The 13,715-nt window shown below is 40.5% G+C and overlaps 1 long non-coding RNA gene across 1 annotated transcript; it reads left to right on the top strand.

Moving 5' to 3' along the window:
* The first annotated feature begins 4,007 nt into the window (after nt 1–4,007).
* On the top strand, nt 4,008–13,303 carry LOC132761850 (uncharacterized). The gene is made up of 3 exons (XR_009630003.2): nt 4,008–4,088; nt 11,712–11,961; nt 12,546–13,303. It is a non-coding gene; the product is annotated as an uncharacterized lncRNA (long non-coding RNA).
* Nucleotides 13,304–13,715: the final 412 nt, after the last annotated feature.

Here is a 13,715-nt window from a genome sequence, read left to right as displayed (position 1 = left end):
AAGGCAGATTGGACAAGATTCTCAGACATGTTAGATGAAATGATCATATCAGTCGCGCCAATCCCTAAGAAATACAAGCACTTTATTGAAATAGTGAAACCTTCTCATGGAAAACTATTAGAGGCTCCACAATGAAGACCCATTTAGCGAGCAAACCCTTCAGGCAGCGCAGGGCATTGTGTCCTCCATCTCTGAAGCCAAGAAAGAACAGTGGATAAAGCTGATCACAGAGGTCGACATGGACAGGAGCAGCCAGAAGGTGTGGAGGCTGCTAAGACGGTTGAGCAATGACCCCTCACAAACTAATACCCAGGCCAACATAAATGCAGATAAGATAGCACACCAACTGTTGAAGAATGGGAAACCCAAGCTTGCCACCAAAGTAGGAAAGAAACCAATAGCCAGACAACCAGAGATTGAGAACAACAACCTTCTTGAACCCTTTACATCTACTGAATTGGACATGGCTCTCAATAAATGTAAAAATGGCAAAGCAGTGGGCCTGGATGATCTATGAATGGAACAAATCAAGGACTTTGGTCCACAAGCAAGGTGCTGGCTGCTGGAGCTGATGAACAACTGCACGGCATCCTGTCAGATCTCCAAAATCTGGAGGAAAGCAAGAGTCATCACCATCTTCAAGCCAGGCAAAGACCGTAATGATCCAAAAAGCTATAGACCAATCTCCCTGTTGTGCCACTTCTACAAAGTTCCGGAGAGACTTATTTTGCATAGAATTATGGAAAAAATAGGCCCATGTCTGATTCCACAGCAAGCTGGCTTCAGGAAAGGCAAAAGCTGCACATCACAAGTGCTGAACCTGACTCAGCACATAGAAGATGGCTTTGAAAGGCAGCAGAATACAGGAGCTATCTTCATAGACCTGTCAGTGGCTTATGATACTGCAAACCACTGCCTCCTCCTGAGAAAAATGTGTAATATCACAAAGGACTACCACCTCATCCGCCTCATAGGAAACCTGCTACAAAACAGGAGCTTTTTTGTTGAGTTCTAGGGCCAGAGGAGTAGATGGTGGAAAGAGAAGAACGGCCTGCCTCAGGGGAGCATGCTTGCTCCATCCATGTTCAACATGTACACAAATGACCAGCCACTGCCAGAAGGGAAAGAGATCTTCATCTATGCTGATGATCGTGCCATTACCGCTCAAGCAGGGAGCTTTGAGATGGTAGAACAGAAGCTCTCCAAAGCTCTAGGTGCCCTTACTGCCTACTACAGGGAAAACCAGCTGATCCCTAATCCATCTAAAACACAGCCATGTGCCTTTCACATTAAGAACAGACAAGCATCCTGAGCTCTGAGGATTGCCTGGGAAGGAATCCCACTGGAGCATTGCAGCACACCCAAATACCTGGGAGTCACCCTGGACCGTGCTCTGACCTACAAGAAGCACTGCCTGAATATCAAGCAAAACGTGGGCGCTAGAAACAATATCATACGAAAGCTGACTGGCACAACCTGGGGATCACAACCAGACACAGTGAAGACATCTGCCCTTGCGCTATGCTACTCTGCTGCTGAGTATGCATGCCCAGTGTGGAACACATTTCACCATGCTAAAACAGTGGATGTGGCTCTTAATGAGACATGCCGCATTATCACGGGGTGTCTGTGCCCTACACCACTGGTGAAATTACACTGTCTAGCCAGTATTGCATTACCTGACATCTGATGGGAAGTAGCAGCCAATAGTGAAAGGACCAAGGCAGTGACATCTCCAGCTCATCCCTTGTTTGGGTATCAGCCAGCACATCAATGACTTAAATCAAGAAATAGTTTTCTAAGATCTACAGGGACACTTGCTGGAACACCTAAGCAAGCGAGAGTCCAAAAGTGGCAAGCTCAAACCCAGAACCTCAACTAATGGCTGATACCAAATGAGAGACTCCCTCCTGGGCACGCAGAAGACTGGGCGACTTGGAAGGTGCTGAACAGACTGCGCTCTGGCACCCCAAGAGGCAGAGTCAATCTTAAGAAATGGGGCTACAAAGTGGAATCCAAGACATGCGAGTGTGGAGAAGAGCAAACCACAGACCACCTGCTGCAATACACCCTGAGCCCTGCTACATGCACAATGGAGGACCTTCTTGTGGCAACACCAGAGGCACTCCAAGTGGCCAGATACTGGTCAAAGGACATTTAATCAACTACCAAGCTTGCAAATTTTATGTTTTGTCTGTTTGTTTGTTTGTTTTGTTCTGTTAGAAATGTAGTACAATTGTCTCGTTGCCCCTGACACAATAAATAAATTCTATAGGGAACGGAGGTGGTAGCCTAGTACAATAACAAAGGTGTAGTGATACACTTTGCTTGTAGAATGTAGGAACTCAACCAAAGCAATATGAAATACTATTTCTCCATGTCATCAGGCACTAGTTGAGGTATGGATGTAGAACAGTGGTTCTCAATCTGGGGTCCCCAGATGTTTTTAGCCTACAACTCCCAGAAATCCTAGCCAGTTTACCAGCTGTTAGGATTTCTGGGAATTGAAGGCCAAAAACATCTGGGGAACCCAGGTTGAGAACCACTGCTGTAGAAGATCCCTAGACTCAGTTGGTATAATTGACTAGATGAGGATCAAAACACTGAAGCAATCCTGAAAAGTTGGAGATACTGTCAATGGCCGAATTTGATGTTTGGGGAATAGAAGTTCAGCTTATTCTAAATCTGAGGTGATCCTTCCTCAAATAGAAGCAGATCATAAGCTTGGAGATGCTTCCTGGTTTTGCTTTATCAGCAGAGGTCTAGGTGATCGCCTCTGGACTGGGATAGTTTACTCATGGCGATTCACCACCGTTAATTTCCCAGGTGGATTATTGTGGTATGGTTGAAGGCTTTCACAGATGGAATCACTGAGGTTTTGTGTAGTTTCCGGGCTGTATGGCCTTGTTCTAGCAGTTTTTTCTCCTGATGTTTCACCTGCATTCCCTGAAGATGCAAGCCATAGATACAAGAAAAACTGCAGGAGAAAATTCTGCTAGAACATGGTCATACAGCCCGGAAACCACATAACACCCCTACTGTGGTATATTTTATGTGGATTTGTCCTTGAAGATGTCTCAGAAGCTTTAATTACTTAAGAATACAGCAAGCTGGCTTTTAATTTGTACCTCAAGATTTATGCATGCTACAACTATTCTATTTTTTCCTCCTTAACTTTATTGGCTTTCCGTCTGTTTCTGAACTGAATTCAAGGTATTCACACTGATTTTTTAAAGCCTTAAATAGATGGGGACATGAGTAATTGAGAAACATCTGTTTCCATAACAACCTGCCCACTTAGTAAGAGCTTTCTCCCAAGGATCTTCTATAGGTGCTCTTTGTATTATGTAAGTACATCTAAGATACTCTTTGTTAGTTGAGATGCGCCATTTCTGATTAAGGGATTCCCACCCTAAAGAAGCCTACCTGGTGGACCTCTTGTAATGTTGCAATGTTTTGCACCATTTATTTTTTAAAGCATCTTATGGGTTTTAACATTTAAGTACTGCTTTATTATTATTTTATCATGAAAAAAATGTACAACGTGGAAGATGAACATAGGGGAGAGTGGTACATCAACGGATTAGACTTAATTATTGAAGCAGAAATGACAGCAGTAAGAATTTCAGCTAGGTGAAATGCTGGTTTTCATTTTGTTTTAACAATCTGAGAATAAAATAAAGAAGAAATGTCAAGGTTATCTAATTAGATAACTGAATAATGATCCACTCAGATGTAATAGGAAACAATTATGCTCAACTAAAACAATGAACTGCAATATACTTTTGCTCCTCACTTCTCCTTTCCCTTCATAACCAGAGAATAAGTTGTTGCTCTCCTTTTCTTCCTCCTTCTTGTTTTACCCTCATTATCTATTCCCAAGATGTATGAACTAATGCTCGGTTGTGATCAGCAGTCTCCAGGTTCTTCTGATTTCCATCCCACTATTTTCCTCTTCTTGTGCCAGATCACCATGGGAACAACATTCACCATAGTAACGGCAACACGGCCACCATGGAAACAATGCTGATCATAAAAGAAACTCTCAAATACTGAGATGGAGCAGCTGAAACTTGTGAGAATTTGGGGTAGGTTTGGCTCACTTTCCTTTAAACTCCCACATATTGTTTCAATCAGCATATAGTATAGCAAAGGGGCTAGAACCAGAAGGAAATGGGAAGGCTATAGGGATAGGAAGCTTCAATAAGTACTAATCAGATATGATAAGGCACCTTTTCAAGAACCTACCTCTAAGTACCCCTACCTGTGACTATAGCATCTGTGAAGTAAAGTTAGCTCCACCTTTAAATTCTTCACTTTTTCCTATCATAACTCATTCCAACCATTGGAATGTTGATTGTTTATGCCATTTCCCTTCCATTTATATATTGAAAAAATATGGTTTCTTTAAACTATGGTTTATGGAAGAACCAAGAAACTATGATCTGAACTTATCTTCTTCTCATTAACCACAGATTAATACAGAAAAATCCTCCTGGCACTTACATTTTCTAATCACATCTGATGCATATGCTTGTTGTAGTAATATCATTATAGCTTCGTGCTGTGACCATTATCTGTCATTTTGTTAACTCCAAGAAGTACTTTAAATATTGTACTTATAAATTCTTTCAGTGCCAATCAAAATAAATTATTATTATTATTATTATTATTATTATCATCATCATCTACATTTCTATACCACTTTTCTCACCCCTGGGGGGACTCAAAGAGGTTTACAACATAAATGGCAAATTCAATGCCTCACATATATATAAAATCACATATCAAAATCAATAACATATAACTGTAGATAAAAACCGGTAAAACTATAAAAAAATCAAACATAGACATAAGCATGAAACATATTATTGCTGCAATTAACAATGTAGACCCCTTCTCTTCTCCTCCCCCCCACTCCCCAACTCTCTCTCCATAGCATTATTTAGGTACAGATTGAATACAAAATTGGGAGGGTAAAAAAAAAAAGGCCTGGCCCTTCTTAGGGGATTGTAAATGTGATATGTGGTCCTTGGGGTGGGTGGAGGGAGAGTCTTTATTTGATTATGGTAGTAGGCTACTAATCAGTTTCGTAAAAGTCCAGAGGAACATAGATTTTATCAGTTGTGGTGTCATAAGTAAGGTGTGAGCTATCACTTGCCAGTAGATTGAGGATGGGGAAGGGCAACAAGTGCAGCTGCCCCTGAGGAGAGTTGGTGTGTAGGCTGCACCTTCCACTCTTGAGCCTCCTGGCCTCCCTTTCACCTCCTCCTTGCTGGCTGTTGGAGGGAGGGGACAGCGAGGTGTAGCTGCTGCTGAGGAGAGTTGGTGTGTAGGCTGCACCTTCCACTCTTGAGGAGCTGAAGTCTCCTGGCCTCCCTTTCACCTCCTCCTTGCTGGCTGTTGGAGTGAGGGGACAGTGAAGTGTAGCTGCTATATTGATGTACTGATTCAAATATAACACCCAGGGAGGTGGTTGTCTAGGGTTTGAGGAGAGTTGATTTAAAGAGCTTCAACCATACCAAAAGCAAAATTTGGTATGGTTGAAGCAAAACTAAAATGAAGCAAAATAACTAACAGGCCTGATCGTGCTACTATTTTGCCACTAGAAAGCATTCAGTAGAATAAACTGTCAATTTCATACTTTAAAAAATAGATTTTTATTACCACGACCTCTACAAATCCAAAATATAAATTCACAAGGTAGATCAGAAGACCACTACTAGTTCTATCCAAATTAAATTATATGCATTTAACTTCCAACATATAAGCATCAGCTCGTCCAATAAAGGTAGGTCTCATAAAGAGGCCTTCGCATCCTAAATAACCCCTTAATAAAATATAGTCCTCTACCATGATAGTTAAGAATTTTATTTCAGTGAGTTAGCAAGAAGAATTTACTAAAAACACTTCATATTCAGTATTGTAAGAACTTTATATTTTAACAACAACAGTAACAACCAAATGTGGGAGAATGAAAACTGAGGAATATGTCCATCCATTAATTGTAATCCAGTAAAACCCGGAGAAGCACATGATTCTTACCTGTGCTTGAATGGAATCTAAACTGGATAGTAACCAAACTATTCATTAAGACTACTTTTTTGCAGAGTTATGGCAATACTGACATTTAAATATGTCCAGATAAATAGCAGAGACAGATGCAATGTTCTGGTGCCAGTATTGCAAAAATATTATCCTAGTCAGCAACTCTGTATATTAAACAGGTTAATCATTATTAATGCCTTGGGTTTCCATCATAAAAACATTAATCATGATGAATTAATTTGTAATTAAGGCAAATGCAATATTCATTAAACAAAAATTACTATTTCGGGGCCACAAACATGTTATGCATTCCACAAAATCTCTTGCAGTATTCCACAATGGATGCCTGTTTGGCACTGCTGCCAACATTCATACAAGTTCATTTCTCTGTTTTAATTCAATGCCATTTTACCATCTGTTTCTCTGTTAAATGAGATGAGAAAATGGTCAGTTCAGTCAAATCCCATAGTATTTGTCAGTCTGAAACAGTAAATTCCAGTAAACTAATTATTCAGTTTCTATAATTATAATTTCTTCAGGTATATTCATTCCAATTATACTAATTTTGATGATAAAGCTAATGTAAAAAAAAAAACCCTAGCAAACCTGCAAAGTAACAATTACTCTCTTTCAATTTGAAAAGGAGTTCAGTATTAAAAATGCTATTTTCATTTTTTGTAAAGATTGAATAATCGCATCAGAGAGTTGGAAAGTGATAATCTAGTCTGGGGTAGCAAAATGAAGCTCCCTATGCCTCCTTAGAGTGCTATCAAACATAACCACTGATTTTAAAATTCTGAGAATCATAGTCCAACAACACCTGGAGATTACCATGCTGCCAGTTCCTTTATATATTCCATCCTTGCTCATTGAAGGATGTAGTTACAGCATACCTGTCACATGACCATCTCACCCTGATGCAGGCTATTCCATTGCTGAACAACTCTTGTTAGGACATTTATCCCAATCTTCACCACCCCAGTTTCTAGCCCTTAGTTCTGGCCCTATAATTTAAAGATATAAAGATTGTGTTATCTCCTTTCAAACTAAGCACAATTAGCTTCTTCAGCTATTCTGCATAGGCTGGGGTTGCAAGTTGTGAAGGGCTACTTTTGCCGCCTCCTGGACTACCACAGGTCACACTCTGGTCTCTGACACTCACCCCTGCAAATAAATTAGTTTAAAAATGTCCATATCAGAAATCTTGAATTAATTAATCAATCAATTAATTTATTATTTGAACTTATATGCCGCCACTCCCCGGGGCTCGGAGCGGCTTACAAGAATGGCTAAAATCGAATACAATTTAAAACAATTTAAAAACAATCAGAGATCAAAGGCCCGTCGAAATAGATATGTCTTACGTGCCCTGCAGAAAGCTGATAAGTCCTACAAGGCACGGACTTCAGGTGGCAGAGTATTCCAGAGTGATGGTGCTACTGCTGTGAAGGCTCTGCGTCTGGTTGCTGTTAGACGCAAGGTCTTGACACTGGGAATTTCCAATAGATCTTGGTCCTCAGAATGGAGGGATCTCTGGGTTTGGTAGGGGGTGAGGCGGTCCCTCAGGTACATCGGCCCCAGACCATGCAAGGCCTTAAAGATGAGTACCATCACTTTGAAAGTGATCCGGTGCTCAATTGGTAACTAATGCAGCTGCAGTAAGGTTGGTGTTATGTGGCATCTCATCGGAGTTCCCGCAAGAAGCCGAGCAGCTGCGTTTTGTACCAGCTTGAGCTTCCGGATCACCAACAGAGGAAGGCCAATGTAGAGGGCGTTACAGTAGTCCAGTCTTGAGATGACCATAGCCTGGATTACCGTAGCTAGGTCATCCCTGGACAGGTAGGGGGTCAGCCGTCTAGCCTGCCGCAGATGAAAAAAGGCGGTTCTGCAAGCTGCGGAGACTTGGGCCTCCATCGTCAGCAGAGGGTCCAAAAGGATTCCCAAATTCTTTACCAATGGTGATGGGTATTGCGCCTCACCATCCAGGGTAGGCAGCTGGATATCCCCACTGCCTGGTTGACCCAGCCATAGGATTTCTGTCTTTGCTGGATTCACCCTCAACCTGCTGGCACGCAGCCATCCAGTAACGGCCTCGAGGCACTGATAGAAACAATTGGGTACAGAGTCCGGTCAGCCTTCCATCTTCAGCACAAGCTGAGTGTCATCAGCGTACTGCTAACACTCAAGCCCAAAACCTCGAACAAGTTGAGCAAGAGAATGGCCCCCTGAGGAACCCCACAAGATAGAGGGGACCTCTCAGAGACCAGGCCTCCCCTCTCCACTCGCTGTCCACGGTTGTGAAGAAAGGAGGACAGCCAGTTTAAAGCTGTCCCCCTGACTCCAGCAACAGCAAGGCGGTGGGTCAAAAGATTGTGGTCGACTGTGTCAAATGCTTCTGTGAGATCCATTAACACAAGCAGCACTGACCCACCCTGGTCAAGCTGGCATCGAAGGTGATCCGTGATGGAGACCAGCACAGTCTCTGTCCCATGCCCTGCGGGGAAGCCGGACTGGAAGGGATCTAGTCCGGCTGTGTCATCTAGGAATTTCTGCAACTGCTCCACTGCTGCCCTCTCAATCACCTTGCCCAGGAATGAGAGATTTGAAATTGGGCGGTAACTGGAGGGAACCAAAGGATCTAAATCTGGTTTCTTCAGCAGGGGAGAGACCACCGCCTCTTTTAGGGACTAGCCCCCCTAATATAAGATCGGCTTCTAAGGGACACGAATAACTTTTCTATTAAATAAAAATTAGGAGTTGTGGGATGATCCAAACATGTATTTTGTCTACCCTGAGCTCTGTTCCATCCTATAAAGGAGAACACACTAAATTAATCCATGTTGACCTTCAAAATGAAAAAGAAATCTCTAAAGAGTCTGAAACCCTGGAATTTTCAGTTTGCTTCTTTCTGGGCATTTCTACATGGGGTATGTTAATCCAGAGCATTTGAGCCCTGGAGCCCACACAGATCTGCTGAATGCATGGTCATGTGTCCAGATACTACTTTATCTGTGTGTCTCTGTCACTCCTCACAAGACACAGAGCTCCCTATGACCTTCTTGCTGGTCACAATGGGGTATCCATGGGACCAGCAAGGAGGAAGTAGAGTGTGTGAGCACCACGATAACCAGGCAGTCACAGGGAGCTATGTGGCTGGTAAGTAGTAGTGGCAGTAGTGACATGCTGATGACATATCCGTGTAGGGAAAGGATGATGTGCATCTGGTCTATGGCATGGGCTGCAATGTGGCCATTCAGCTGTTCAAATGATTGCAAGGCCCAAGAAGTTTCCTGCAAACTATTCTCCGACTTAGCTAAATTCAAAGCAAAGGTGGGTTAAGGGCATCATACTTATCTGAAATCACTATGTATCATAAAAACTGCCAGAAAGTGTTTAGTTGTATAAAGAAGCCCTCTGTTAATTGTTATTGAATGGATAATAATATACTCAGTTTCAACTTTGCATACCTCCCATATTGAAGAAAGGCAGAATAAAAATGAAGTAAGTAAGTAAGTAAGTAAATAAATAAATAAATAAATAAATAAATAAATCTTCCTCTCCTTTTCCAGGGTAGAATATTGAACCACATACATTGGTTTACGTGTTTTGTAGGCAGACATTTTTCAACAGAAGGCAGTCCTAAAACTAAAGTATCTGCAACATTGTTTTGTATTAATTTTATCACATTTTTTTAAAAAAAATCACATATATTGGGGTAGCAGATTCTGCTGTAAGAAACACTCAAAAGAAGACTGTGCGTGTACATTTAGAAAATTGTCCCACTCAGTTCAATAGAACTCACTCTGTATAACGTTACAGCCACAGTGATTTCAAAGAGCAATTTTCAATCTTTGGTTTTCAAGTTGAAATGTTAAAAAAGAGATGTGACATCCCAAATTAGTGATTGTGTGACATAAGTTAAAATATTTCAATTACTCCAAGTCAATACAATTAGAAATTTATGTAGTTAATTGTACATTCATTCTTTTAGGATTTGACATAGGTGTTTTTTTTTTTAATAATATAAACAGAAACTGTTTTTGAAGAAACCAAGCAGAATGACATACAACAGTATTTGTTTAATGTTTTATTTGTAGGGCCAATTCATGGCAATTTGTTGCTCATGGCATATTGAAAATATATTTCATTGAACCTACATTTTATCTATCCCAAAATCGTGTACAGTAGGCACTTGATAATCCACTGGGTTTTGGTTGCAGGGCTCCCCTTGGATCTGTAGATTATATAAAAGTACCTGTATTTACTTGAATTTAGTATACCATTGAATCTAATGTGCACCGCAATTTTAAAAACCTTGAAATCAAAAAGTATTTGCTGGCAAATGTAATGTGCAGTAGCAAAAAGTGCACTCTTTGTAATTTGTTCCAAAAAGTGTGCTTTACAATTGCTGTGTGCTTAGAATTCCTTTTTTAAAAAAACAAAACAAAACAAAAACAAAAAAACCCAAAAATTGTTAGAACACCCAAGCTTCCAGCTATGGAAAGTAACACCAGAGAATCAAGTAACCCTATCCTAAAGAAGACTTTCCTGTTCAGTTTCTTTGGATGAATCTATCTATATTGTAGAATGAATGCAGCTTGGCACAACTTTCATTACCTTGGCCAAAAGCTGTGGAATCCTGGGACTGTAGTTTTCAAAGGTCTTGAGTCTTTTCAGCCAAAAGGTGCTGCTTTATCAAACTACAAATTCCTGGATTCCATAGCTTTTCCAAAAATATTAGGCTTATACAGATAGATGCATCTTAGTGCTTACTTAGTGCTACAAATATTCTGATGATAAATTCCATTGCTTTGATTTCTCCTTCCATAGCCAACAGGACACTGACAAAAAAGTAATATGGCATCATTTGCCAGTGATTAATAAGACACCTGTCTGAAAGCTCAGTTGTTGTGTGTGGTATATTCATTGTGTGTGTGTCTAGGGCTGGGGAGTTGCCCATTAATTACTGCCTTATACCTTCCCTCCCAGAGATGGAGGCAATCCAAAGGAAGACAGGCAGCTATGTTAGTGTTGTCGATCCTTGTGAAGCTGGGCTTGCCACCTGCTGCAGCTCCTCTTTCTTACTCACTTGCCCCTTGGCATGTTCCCTACATCACAAGTCCTCTCCTGATGTTTCTTTCATCTTTTAGCTTTCTTCAGGCCTCCAAAAATCTTTTTTCTCCTTTCTTTTCTCTCTTGCATTTCCCCCTCTGCTTTGCAAGTTCCCTCCTGGCTTCTCTTGTGCATGCTCGTCCCACAGCTTCCTCCCCTTTTCCTGAGGGGTAATAGCTGAAAATTGGGTGAGTGGGGGATGTGCATCCAAATGCCCTCCAGCAGCCATTGTAGGACTAGAACAAAAGACTTCTGCAAAGACCCAAGAGCATTCTGGTCATAGAACATCTGTGTAGGGCCTAAATCTTGTTGTTTATGGAAACCTTCATTATGTAGTACTGCAAACTGATGAGTACTGTCAATAATAGGTCAAGTTGTTTATTCTTTATCACAAATATGTGCAGTGTTTAATTCTGACAATTTTAAATAGTCAGAAACTCTGTTGACTAATTGACATGGCATTTAAGCTGAGCTGTCATGGTGTGGTGTGTGTGAAATACTGCCTTCACCAGTGCACCAAATATCTACTGTTGTTTTTTTATTTAATACAGAAAATTAAAAGGAAATCTTTCAAAGGAGTGCCTATTAATCATATCCAACACTATACAGTAAATGTGAAAACCACAGATTATTTTTCCAAGAAAGAAAAGGCTAATTTGCTGGAGGCAGTGGAGAAAATCATTAGAGAACTGGAAGAATTACTGGAGTCACTTGAAAATACCATTTAAAACTCTGAGCAATTCTACAGAGACTTTATGGATTTTTACTTTATCCAGTGGTTGGGGAACTGAGAACTGAAAGGTCAGTGCCATAATACAAAATATGAGTGGATTAGGGGGTGGGGGGTCTGCTAATAGGAACCATTTTTTTTGTATTACTCTCATATTGGCCTTTGGGATTCTAAGTTACTATAAATAGTACTTTTAACAATGGTTTATGAAGCAATATTTGATGCAATTGGTAATAATGCTAAAGTTTTAAATGCATTCACTTGCAAATAGTTTTCATTCATAGCTATCTGCTTAGTGGAGGACAAATCAACAAATTATGTGAGGTTTTAGAAAGGTTTTTTGCAAAACACCCAAACTATTCTGAAATTGCCCAGTTCTGCTCAGTCATTCAGATCTGGTGAATGATTCCAATACAAAATATTGGGTTAGATGAAGGCACTTTTAGGTTGATTGTAACAAATGGTTATAGCCTCCTTATGTACTTCAATTCTTTTGTTAAACCCACTTCTTTTTTCTCATATTAGTTTAATTTGACTATTTTTCATGATAATGAGATGTGCATATTTTTTTTACTATTTAAATGAGGTTTGGGAAAATAAAATGAGATACGTTTGTGCTGTAGCTACTCTCATCCTATATTTTATTTTCTTCCAGATTGCATGCCTTTCTTGCATGGACTTCACAGACTCCATCAGGTTTCAATGTATAGAAGATCCCCTGTTTGCAACTGTGCTTCTTTAGAAGTCACACTTTTAATGTTTTCCTTAAAAAAAAGTAGCATAATTGTTTCCAATGTCATTGATATTTACAATGTAGTTGATTTTGCAAATTGATGTTGCAACTTACAATGTACATAATTTGAAATGTTCTGGCCAAAAGAGAATTTGTGCCTGAAATAGTTGGTTCCTTGATTGTTTTCAGTGAATTGGAACAGAGAAGGTAGCAGGAGGGTTTGTCTTATGGACAAAATGCAGACCTCACTCAGCATGGACTACTGTATTACTTCACTTTCAGTGTTTATCTCCAGATTGTGACTTTTCATTGATTCTGCTATGCTTTACTGACATTTTTAATATTGTTTACTGTATTCTTGTTGTTTTTCCTGCCAGCTACAAAACTTAGTTGATTTTGAAGAGGTTTTGAAGGGGGAATGTTCCAATGTATCTAAACTTTCCTTGCACACTGAATATAGATAAAAGTCACAATTATAATTCTGCCCAATTCTGGCCATTCCTACTGCAGGAATGTAGGAACTCATGCTCTGCAGACAGCCTTCAATTGAGATAATATGGGGGTGGAATTGAGAAAATACGCTGGTATGTGTGATCGGTGGCCATCTGCAAATCTGCCTTGGGTCTCTTGGGCTCCTGGACAGCCCCTGCCCCCTCCTAAAAAAAGCCTTAAAAAGTAAAAATGACTTACCCGGCTGACATTTTCCTGCTGCCAGCCCTCTCCTGGCATGTAGAAATGATGTGCTAGGAGAAGGGGGAGAGGGAAAATTGCTCCTGTCCCTTCTCCTTTTCCTGGCATATCATTTCTACACACCAGGAGAGGGTTGGCAGCAGAGAAATGCCAATCTGGTAGGATTGTTTTTAACTTTTTAAGGCTTTTCTGGTTGTTGTTTTTTTTTGTGGTGACTGGTGACCAGAAGGTCTGGGTGGGCATCTGGACACCCTATTGGGCATCTGTTCCTACTGATTAAAGTGAGTGTTTATAATGTATAAGTTGCAAATGGGTGCATGCTTTCAAATCTATTTTTTTTCTGTCTCAAAAATGCATCCAAACTCCAGATCTCTTACAAACCACGTGTTTATCTGCATTTAA

The sequence above is a fragment of the Anolis sagrei genome, chromosome 1, assembly GCF_037176765.1.
Source record: "Anolis sagrei isolate rAnoSag1 chromosome 1, rAnoSag1.mat, whole genome shotgun sequence".
Lineage (NCBI taxonomy): Eukaryota > Metazoa > Chordata > Lepidosauria > Squamata > Dactyloidae > Anolis > Anolis sagrei.
The sequence above is the reverse complement of the archived record's forward strand: the minus strand, read 5'-3'. Positions and strand labels throughout refer to the sequence as shown.